Source organism: Monodelphis domestica, chromosome 6 (genome assembly GCF_027887165.1).
Source record: "Monodelphis domestica isolate mMonDom1 chromosome 6, mMonDom1.pri, whole genome shotgun sequence".
Taxonomy (NCBI): Eukaryota; Metazoa; Chordata; class Mammalia; order Didelphimorphia; family Didelphidae; genus Monodelphis; species Monodelphis domestica.
Window position 1 is genome coordinate 177806596 of NC_077232.1, and position 12094 is coordinate 177818689.

General features: G+C 33.7%; 1 long non-coding RNA gene across 2 annotated transcripts in view; it reads right to left on the bottom strand.

Moving 5' to 3' along the window:
- Nucleotides 1-10729, bottom strand: part of LOC103103362 (uncharacterized) — a 54734-nt gene extending 44005 nt beyond the window's left edge. For both annotated transcript variants that reach the window (XR_008912903.1, XR_468810.3), the window contains exon 1: nucleotides 10485-10729. This is a non-coding gene — a long non-coding RNA (uncharacterized LOC103103362). The remainder of the gene's footprint in view (nucleotides 1-10484) is intronic.
- Nucleotides 10730-12094: the final 1365 nt, after the last annotated feature.

Genomic DNA, 12094 nt, shown 5'->3' on the forward strand with positions numbered 1-12094 from the left:
AGAAAATTTGATACCCCAGCACAGAACTCAAGAGAATCATCAAAAGCTAATTTTAAAAAAGGGGAAAAAGAAAAACAAACAAAAAAAACAACCTTTTTTTTAAGAGACCCATTTAGTTAATGTATCCTTATAAGAAAAGAGACCATTGGTAACTCTTAAAAATTGTTATTATCACCTGGGTAGCTAGAAGAATTACACTTAGAGGGAAGAGTGACAAAATGTATAGGATGAAATGACAAGACATGAATATGTATATAGATATACATATGCATAAATGCATATATATCTTTATATATATATATATATATAAATACAACTGGAGCTAAAAAAAGAGGTTAATACTAAAAGGAATGGGAAAAGAAACAAAAGGGGGTAAATTTATATGTCACAAAGAAGCTCATGGCGGAAGGGGAGAGAACATCAATACACTGGAACAGTAAAGAGGTTGGAGATAGGAAATACTCAACTCTTACGTGTATTGAAATTGACTCAAAGAGGGAAGAATAATCCAATTAATTGGGACAGAGAATTGATTTGTGCCCTATAGGGAAGTAGAAGGGTAACAAATACACTGGTGGGGAGGGAAGTAGTACAAGGGAGGGAGATGGTGGGGTGTAGTTTTAAAAGACTGCAAAGAAAATAAGGGGGAACAAGAAGGAAGGGGGATAGAAAGGGAAGTAAAATCAGAGTGGGAATTAGGAGGACTGATTAAAAACAAAACATTGGTGTAGAAGGAAATAGTGAAAGAAGAAAATGCAGGACCAGGAGTAGAAATCAAAATGCTGGGAAATACACAGCTGGTAATCATAACTCTGAATGTGAATAGAATGAACTCACCCATAAAACACAAGCAAATAGCAGAGTGGATTAGAATCCCAAACCCTACTATATGCTGTCTACAAGAAACACACATGAGGAAGGTAGACACACATAGGGTAAAAGTAAGAAGATGGAGCCAAATCTATTGGGCATCAACTAATAAAAATAAGGCAGGAGTCACAATCATGATATCTGACAAAGTCAAAGTAAAAATAAATCTAGTTAAAAGAGATAGGGAAGGTAATTCCATCCTGATAAAAGGCAGTATAGACAATGAGGAAATATCAGTACTCAACATATATGCATCAAATGGCATAGCACCCAAATTTCTAAAGGTGAAACTAGTAGAGCTCAAGGATGAAATAGATAGAAAAACTATACTAATGGGAGACCTGAACCTTCCTCTATCAGAACTAGATAAATCAAACCAAAAAATAAATGAGAAAGATGTACGAGAAATGAATAAAATCTTAGAAAATTTAGAGTTAATAGATATGTGGAGAAAAATAAAGAAGGAACAAAAAGAAATGCACCCTCTTTTTAGCAGCACATGGTACATTCACAAAAATTGACCATGTATTAGGGCAAATTAGGGTTTGCAAACAAGTTCAAAAGAGCAGAAAAAATAAATGAAACCTTCTCAGATCACAATGCAATGCAAATAATAATTAGTAAGGGAACATGAGAGAAAGGTAAATAAAAAATTAATTGGAAATTAAATAATGATTCTCCAAAATTGGTTAAAGAAAAAATCATAGAAAAAATGAATAACTTCATTGAAGAAAATGGCAATGATGAGACATCCTTTCAAGATCTATGGGATGCAGCCAAAGAAGTACTCAGGGGGAAATGTATATCCTTGAGCTCATATATTAACAAATTAGAGGGGGCAGAGGTCAATGAATTGGGCATGCAAATTTAAAAACTAGAAAGCAAACAAATTAAAAATCCTCAGATGAAGACTAAATTAGAGATCCTAAAAATCAAAGGAGAAATTAATAAAATTGAAAGTCAAAGAACTATTGATTTAATAAATAAGACTAGAAGCTGGTACTTTGAAAAAACAAACAAAATAGACAAAATACTGGTCAATCTAATTTAAAAAAGGAAGGAAGAAAACCAAATTGACAGTATCCAAGATGAAAAGAGAGACCTCACCTCTAATGAAGAGAAATTAAGGCAATTATTTAAAATTATATGGCAACAAATATGGCAATCTATGTGATATGGATGAATACTTACAAATATATAAATTGCCTAGACCAAGAAATTGACTACCTAAACAACCCCATATCAGAAAAAGAAATTGAACAAGCCATCAAAGAACTCCCTAAGAAAAAATCTCCAGGTCCTGATGGATTCACAAATGAATTCTATCAAACATTCAAAGAACAACTAATCCCAATATTATGCAAACTATTTGACAGAATAAACCAAAAAGGAGTTCTACCAAATTTATTTATGACACAAACATGGTACTGATCACAAAGCCATGTAGGTCTAAAACAGAAAAAGAAAACTATAGACCAATCTCCTTAATGAATATAGATGAAAAAATCTTAAATAGGATACTAGCAAAAGGACTCCAGCAAGTCATCAAGAGGGTTATTCACTTTTACCAGGTAGGATTCATACCAGGAATGCAAGAATGGTTCAATATTAGGAAAACCATCCACATAATTGACCATATTAACAGGCAAACCGACAAAAATCACATGATTATCTCAATAGATGCAGAAAAAGCCTTTGACAAAATACAACACTCATTCCTTTTGAAGACACTAGAAAGAATAGGAATAGAAGGGCCTTTCCTAAAAATAAAAAACAGTTTATATCTAAAACCATCAGCAAACATCATCTGTAATGGGGAAAAACTAGAAACCTTCCCAATAAGATCAGGAGTGAAACAAGGATGCCCGTTATCACCTCTATTATTTAAAATTGTACTAGAAATACTAGCTGTAGCAATTAGAGAAGAAAAAGAAATCAAAGGTATTAAAATGGACAATGAGGAGACCAAGCTATCACTCTTTGTAGATGATATTTTGGTCTACTTGAAGAACCCCAGAGAATCAACCAAAATCTAGTTGAAATAATCAACAACTTTAGCAAAGTTGCAGGATATAAAATAAACCAGCATAATCATTAGCATTTCTATATATCTCCAACACTTCTCAGCAGCAAGAATTAGAAAGAGAAATTCCATTTTCAACTACCCTAGACAATATAAAATACTTAGGAATCCATCTGCTGAGAGAAACACAGGAACTCTGAACAACTACAAAATACTCTCCTTACAATTAAAACTAGATCTAACAATTGGAAAAACATTGATTGCTCTTGGGTAGAATGAGCTAACATAACAAAAATGACAATCCTACCCAAATTAATTTACTTATTTAGTGCCAAACCCATTGAATTACCAAAAAACTTTTTTACTGAATTAGAAAAAAATATAACAAAGTTCATTTGGAAGAACAAAAGAATAACTATATCCAGGGAAATCATGGAAAAAAATGTGAAGGAAGGAGGCCTTGCAGCCTCAGATCTCAAAATATACTATGAAGCAGTGCTTATCAAACAATTTGGTACTGGCTAAGAGACAGAAAGGAGGATCATTGGAATAGACTTGGGGTAAGTGACCTCAATAAGACAGTCTATGACAAGCCCAAAGATTCCAGCTTTGGGGACCAAATCCCACTATTTGATAAAAACTGCTGGGAAAATTGGAAGACAGTATGGAAGAGATTAGGTTTGGATCAACTTCTCACACCCTACACCAAGATGAACTCAAATTGGGTGAATGACTTGAACATAAAGAAGGATACTATAAGCAAATTAGGTGGCTTTTAATACATTATTTTGTTTTAGTTCAAGTGCCTGTTTCCAGATCACTTATCTTAGTTTTTAAGTTCAGCCTCTCTTAATTGTGTTTTGAATTGCATTTTGAATTTTTCCAAAGCCTGTATCCAATTCACTGGGATTTCAGATTTATCCTTTGCTGATCCCTCCCTCTCTGTTCCATTTGCTGTATAGAAGCTGTCTCATGTAATGTCTTTCTTCTTTTTCTATTGTCTGCTCATATTTACCCCTTCTTTGTTCCCCATATTTGTCTGTGCTCTTGCTCCTCTCATTTTTTGTTTTGTTTTGTTTTGTGGGCTTCTGTCAGTCTCCCCTCTTGGAGCTTTGACAGAAGATGTCTCGGTGCAGTCTGTGGGGGAGGGTTGTTGGACTTTGAGGTTCCCTGTCCTCTGGAGGCTTTTGATTGGATTAAAGTCCAGCAGTCACGGAGGGAGGGGTGTTGGAGCCTGGGCTTCCCTGAGCTCTGAAGACTTTTGACGGGATTAAGTTTAGCTGGTTTGGGTTGGGTTTGCTCTGAGGCCAAAACTTCCTGGAAGGCTGGAGCAATATGGAGGATCTCCACAGCTCTGACCAGGTTGCCAGCTCTATGCTCCCTCTCCAGGTCCTTCCCCGCTGTCTGTGTTCAACGCTCTGAGGTTTGCACAGCCCTGCCCTCAAGGTATACCCTCTAGACCAGCACATTTGCCCACCCAGTGGTTTCTACTGCTGCTGGAGGCTTAGTGTTCTAGGTGGTGTGGGGGTAGGGGTCCTGGGACCTTCCTTCTGCTTTCCCCTTAAACCCGAGTGTTCTCGGATTCTGTCTTGGGGGGGGGGCATACCTTTTTAATTGAGACCAGCAGGAGGGTTCCTTGACTCTGTCTTGTTGTTAGGTTTGATTTCCAATCCCCTTGGAGCATTCAGTTTGTGATCAGTAAGGAAGGGTATTCAGAGGTCTGAACTTCTGCTCCTTCTAGGCTACCATCTTGATTCTGCCTCCTACTTCTCATATTTTAATTTTTAATAATGTAGTATATAAGATCTTGGCTTAAGCCTACCTTTTGCTGCAGTGCTTTTTATTTTTTCTAGGAGCACTTATAGAAGAGTCCCTATAGTGGTTTATGGCCTTATGTTTATCCACATTCAGTTGCTTTCCCTTATCAAAAATATACTTTCTAGCACATCTGAATTTCTTGATTCTTCTTATCATTATTTTATATCTAGTTAGCTAGCCCATCTATCTTCCATTGTTTGGTGGGTTTTTTTGTTTGTTTGTTTTTTTGACCCTTTCCTTTCTTGGCCCAGAGAAAATCATTTCTCTATCACCACATATTCGGTTGGCATCAAATTAATCTGCATTTCCATTTTTCCAAATACTATTTCAGTTCTTCCTCTTTCCTACTTATTAATTTTTAGTTCTCTAGATTTTAATCCTACTTTATTAGCATTGCACACACAAATAGGAATCTCTGTTCCCTCAATAATTTTAATATATAATGAGGTTTTGAGGGTGAAGAGGGATGTGATGACAAAAGCATCAACTGTTGTCTTTTAAAATGTTAGTTTTTTTTGTTTGTTACATTAAAGTTCCCAGGCATCTCCCCCTCTCTCTCTCTCTACTCTCCCAACACTAAATAAAATACCATTACACAAACACACACAGATATGAAACTATGTCTTGTATGCTTTGTCTCACTTCTTTTTCAGGGGGTAGACATTCATAGTTATCTTCAAACAATTTTTTTTTGCTGTTTTATGTTTTTTGCTATATAATGTTCTCTTGGTTTTGCTTATTTTGCTCTTCATAATTTCATATAGGTCTTTCCGTTTTTTAATTAACCTGTTCATCATTTCTTACCACAAAGTAGTGTTCCATCACCATCCTATGCCACAACTTGTTCAGCCCTTTCCCAATTAATGGGCATCCTCTCAATTTCTAGTTCCTTGACACCATAAAGAAAGCTGTTATAAATATTTTAGAAATATAGGTTTTTTTCCTTTTACCCTGGTCACCTTGGGAAACAGGTTTAAATAGTGATGTTATTGGGGGAAAGGAGGGGAAGGAATACATAGTTTTATAAGTCTGTGGACATAATTCTAAATTGCTCTCCAAAATTATTGGATCAGGTCATAGCACATTAGTGTCTCCATTTTTCAATATCTCCTGCAATATTTATCATTTTGGTTTTATTATTGTTTTAGCTAAGCTTATAGGTATGAGATGGTTATTATGATTTTTATTTCTTTAGTCAGTAATGATGTAGAGTATTTTTTCATATGGCCATGCATAGCTTTGTTTTTTTCATCTAAAAACTGTTTATTCATATCTTTTGACTATTTTTTGATTAGGGAAGTGAGATTTCTAAAAGGCAATAATTTATTGATCTATTCTAATAGACTTGGGAATTAGGATTTCAATTTTGGGGCTTTTTTTTTTTCAAAAGTGTCAGATAGTTGAGTAATATTTACAAATAGGCCTTTGGGGATAGAGTCAATATGGCGGTTTAGAAGAAGCAAAAGTCAATTACTCTGTGAAAACCCTTTCACACCAATCAAAAACAAAGCACTTCAAAGGGGACAGAAAACCAAATCCAACAACAAGACAGAGCTGAGGGACCCTCAGCTGGATTCAATTTAAAAGCTACACAGAGAAGTTTGAATTCCAAGATATCCATAAGCAATGAAGGGGTTCATCATTTCAGATAGGTTTAAATGTTGAGTTATGCATTTGGTTGGCAAAAAACAGGCAGAGACACTTGTAGACTCTACATTACATTGAAACTGAGAAAGATAAGAAATAGATGTGAAAGGGAATTGGATTGCCAGTGTTTCCAGAAGGACCTGTTCTTGTTTCTTAAGAGAGCAGTCACCTCATTTATATTTTAGCACATCAGTGTTATGAGAGGAAATAATAATAATGGCACTTAGGCGAAGTTGCAAAGACTGTATCTGATCAAACACATACAACAGAAATACATTCTAGGAGTGATGAAAATTTAATGGCATTCAGTGATTTTTTTTTACCATATCTCAAACAGAAAAAAAAATTCTCATAGAAAAATGATCACAGATGGTATTGGTACAGAAATAAAACAAATCACAATGCAATTCAAAAAGTAGTATGTATACAGTGGCTATCAGTAAGGCTGATTTCTAATAAACCAAAAGAACTGAAAGGAATGAATAAACATACTTGCAAATGAGTAAAAAAAACAAATATAAATCACATTTATTCTTACTATCAAAAATAAGATTAATCTAGTAAATTAGTACATTTAATTGAGTATTCATTAATAGTGTTTAGCATGGATATTAATTTGCTTTTAATTTTGTTACTATTAAGAAGAAAAAGCAGTAAATAAGCCATCAGGAGTAAGTTACTTGGAAAGCCCTTCACCCCACCACCTCCAGTATTCCTACCAATGCTCCCTTCCATTTTCCCAATCCTGGCTAAAGACTGATCCACTATCTCAAACTTATGAGAGTAAATTCACAATCTCTATTATATTCCAATCCTTAGACCCACTTCCCCCTTTTCTAATCAAGGTAGATTGAACTCCTCCAATGCTTTATTACCCTTCTCTATTATTTGAAAATGCTTAATACTTTATGACTTTCTTAGATAAACCTTCTTAGGTTCATCAGAACTACCAGCATCACTATTCTTGTACTTTGGGGCCATTATTAATAACTGGATGTCATTAATGAAGCAAAGAGAAGAACTACTCTGATGAGGACAAAACTTATTACACGGAGGAACTCCCAATAAAGACTCACGTGTGAGCTAATGTTTACTGAAAAACAATGTAATGGCTTACCTTAATGCTTCTCAGAGTAAGACTGAGCATGGCTGGGTAAATTCTCTTTTTAGTAAGTGCCTCTTTTTATCCACATACACATAATAAATACTATCTTCCAGATGAGATTTAAATGTTAATTTTTTTTGTAACTGATTAGAGATTATAAGAATGTATTATCTGACCAGTCATATTGCTACTTCTGTACTAGTTGCATGTGTCTTATTCATACAAATGATCCAAGTTCATTTGCTGATGGAGACTGGCTTTTAAGAGAAATAGGAACTCAATAATGGGTCATTTGCCCAGCTTCAAACATGATTGAATCAGCCATTCTGTGAATGAATTTTTCCAGATAGCCCGTATTGTCACAGCCCATTCAAGAATGATTATTGCTATCATTCATTATCCTTGCCAAGTTAATTGGTCAAAAGTGATTCTTCAGAGCTGTCTTTATTTGAATTTCCCTTGTTATTCCCAAACTGGAGTATTTTTTATGTGGACACTAATAGTTTGCATTTCTTCCATATAGAAGTGTCTGTTCATATTCTTTAAACACTCATCAATTGGGGAATGATTTAACTTTTTACCTCTGTGAATCCCCTGAAGGTTTTCAGTATCAGATTTTTATCAGCTATGCTAGATACAAAGATATTTTTTCAGCTTCATAGATTTCTTTTCATTGTAGTTACATTAATTTTATTCATGCACGAGTTATTTAATTGTATGCAATTGAAATTATCTTTTTTTTCTTATTCTAGACTTACCTACTATTGTGAAAGACATTTTCTGTTTTCCTCTAATTTCCTTTTTTTTTTAATCCTTCTCTTCTGTCTTAGAATTCCTGCTAAGTAAAAGTACCAATGGAAAAGAGCAGCAAGGACTATGCAATTGGAGTTATGATTTGCCCAGGTTTACATAGATAAGAAAATATTTTGGACCAACTTTTAACTTAGGACCTCCTATCTCTAGGTATGACTCTTTATCCACTGAACCATTTACTTTCCCCTTCTAATTTATCTTTTAACTTGTATTTCTTTAAGAGTTTGTTTTTTAGAAGAGATACAATTTAAATCCATCACAAAATACAAAAGAGTCATGAAAATGTTTTCCAATTTAACAATAATTTGTCATTAAATAATTATTTTATTTTAAAGAAAATAAGAAAATCTTTAAGTAAGTCTTTTTTTGTTCATATTATTATTATTATTATTATTATTTTAAATCCTTACCTTCTATCTTGGAGTCAGTATTGTGTATTGATTCCAAGGCAGAAGAGAGGTAAGGACTAGGCAATGGGGATTAAGTGGCTAACCCAGGACTGCAGAACTAGGGAGTGTCTAAGGTCACATTTGAACCCAGAACTTCCCATCTCTAGGTTTGGTTCTCAATTCATTGAGTGACCTAAATGTCCCCAGAGCAAGAATATTTAGAGAAACAATGAAAAATAAGAATGCAAGTGTTCTAGCATTACTAAATCAGAAATTTTATTATAAATTAGTAGTCATCAAAACAATTTGCTGGTTAATAAAAAGAAAAGTAGTTTAATATGATACAATATAAGTAAGAACTAGAAACAAATAAAAACAATATCTGATAAACTTAAGAAAAGAAATTGTTGGGGAAATGGCTTCATGATCAATAAGAGCTCCTGGAAAAACTAGATATTTGTTTGGCAGAATAAAGGTATAGACCAACATCTTATACCATATGCCACAATAGGTATGAAATAGATGTTATCAGAATATAAAGTGATATTCACTTAAAGAAAAATAACTGCTTAAAGAAAACTTTTTAAAAAGCTAAAACAAGAAAACAAAACTGTGGATCATGGCCCCAACATGAAAAATATCATATTCTAAGTCACATTTTTTTTATAAACTGAGTTATAGAACTAAAAAGCTTTTTAAGCTTATATATATATATATAAAACACTATAGAGACCTTAAGTGATGTATTGATTCTAAGACAGAAGATAAAGATCTTTAAAAATTCATCCTCTTTTATTCCTCTAAATGAATTTTTTACATTACATTTGCCTTTTCCATTCTTCCTATCTCCTCTCTGAGATGTGATTTTTATTTCTTTGCTTTATTTGGCACATTTCTTGCTCTTTTTAAGATGATGGAAGAGAGCTCATATTACCCCTGATTCCACTATCTTTCCGGAACTAAATTTTTTCCTTTCTGTTCCCCCTCCTGCATCCAAGTCCACAACTTTCACTTATCCATATCACTAGGGCTGCTCAAATTCAAAAGCTTCCTATCCACCAAAGGATGAGGCAGTTTGGTTGAATCTCTAACTAGGATAGACTCTGAGAAACAACAAAAGATGCTGCTGCAGCTATACAGTGCTCAGAACATGTGTCCCAAAGTGAGAAAAGCAAATGGAGGAGCAGAGGACACTAATAGGAGCTGTCAAGTGGCAAGTTGTCCATCTGTTGTCATTTTTACTCTGAAGCAATTACCTTGTGGGGCATTATTTCCTTTCTCTTTTTGTTATCATCAGGCTTATTATTATCTCTAGTACCTTTCTTGATATTTTGAGATGGTCATGGGGAGGAAGTGAGCTTAGTTGTAACCCCCTCAACTCATCAATATTGCCAGAAGTCCATATCTCTGACTTCTTAATCCTATCAATGTTGAGATATTTTCCAGTCATATCCGACTCTCTTTGACCCCATATGATGTTTTCTTGGCAAAGATACTTGGAGTGGTTTGCCATTTCTTTCTTCATCTCATTTTATAAGAATGAAACTGAGGAAAACATGGTTTAGGAACTTACTCAGGGTCATACAGCTAGTAAGTCTCTGAGGTGTGTAATACCAGGATGTTAGGAAGGGAAAACACATAAGGATTAATATTTAAATAGTTTGTATTTATTTGAGATTGGGGAGAGAGTTTGGGGGAAGGAAAGTGAGGGAGAGGGTGATCTTAGCTTTAGACCCTTAATTTTAACTCCTAAATTAATAGTTCTGTGTAACTATACTAATATCCTAAAGGCAAATCAAATAGGGAAGCTGGATCTTACAATAGAGTCTCTGGGAGCCAAAACAGGAATCCAAGGTGAAATGTCCACAGATGATAACTCCTCCAAGTTGAAGACAGCTCCTCAATCCCTGACCAGCAGATGATTGAAAAATAAATCCTCACCACAGCCAAAGGATCTTCACAGGCTATTGCCTTGGGAACTGATCTTAGATTCAGCCACACTTCTCTCTCCTTTCCTCTTCAGCTCCAGAGAGACAGTTTCTCTCTCAACTGAATCCCAAAGACTCCAACACTCCCAGGCTTATAAGATTCCAATCACATGCTCCTGCCAATCATTTTGCAGTTTTTATCTTTCCTTGATTTAGTCCCTCCTTTTTACAAAGTCTAAATTGTGTTTGGTATTTGTGCACAACCTAAAGTACTTACCGATTACCTAAACTAAGATATCTACCCAAAATAACAAACAACCTACACTCAGCTATCTTAATCTATCTAATGCTAGCCTATTTTAGGGATATTAATAAGGAAAGGGAAAAAGGAATTAAATAATGAATAAGAACAAATTTCAAACACAAGCAAATAACATTAATAGCAAAAGATAAGCACAACTACCATGCAAAAATCAAACTCATAAATACTACTCTTATCAGCTAATACAGAATATTCTACTACTCTTGTAATACATTAACATCAAACTTAGATAAAACATTTTGAAAATTACAATAAATACAACATTGCATAAGTTTTACACAGAAATTAAACCAAAACATTAAACTCACTTATGCAAATATATATAACAATAGATATAAGTGAGCTATGTACATAATTTAAACATATATACATATAGTATATACATACAACATATACATATGCACATACTAAGTATTTACACATGCATTACATATGTTACATATATACATATACTTATGCTATAATATAATTAATTTACAATCCTATTATACACACTATTTAGATATATTTACATATATATTTACACTTTTATTTTGATATGTGATGTCATATGTTATGTGTGTTATGTAATGTATGATGTTATGTATGTTGTAATGCAAGTCAGTATCTAAACTTATCTCAACTATTTAATCCTAATTCCCTATCTTCAAAATTCTTCTAAATAAATTTCTATACCAAAACTAAATATCTAAGTAGCTAAGTTTTATTAACAACTAACTAATCTATAGCTAATTATAACATTGTTAGTACTCTAAGTATACATTGTTTCACTCATTTAAGTAGTAATTCAATGTAACCTAACCATGTTTATGTTTTGTATTTATGTTTTCTTATGTTGTTCCTTTTGCCATGTTATGTTGTTTTGCTAGTGTAATGTCAGTGTTACTGTTATGTTAGTATTATGCTACTATTCCATGCAATATACTTACCATTACTTCAGACTTTCCTTCTCTTCACATCTCATCTTGCTTGAATAAATCTGTAATTCCATGGTAGTAAATATATTCATGTTCATTTGTGTGGATATGTTATGTTGTTTTTGTGTTATAATAAATTACCCCATAATTTTAATCAATCAGTCCATTAATCCCATGATCCTCTTCCTTGCAAATTTTTAAAGTCTTTAAATTTATAAGTTTTCAGTCCTTTAACAATGTCCATTAATCCCTGAATTATTTT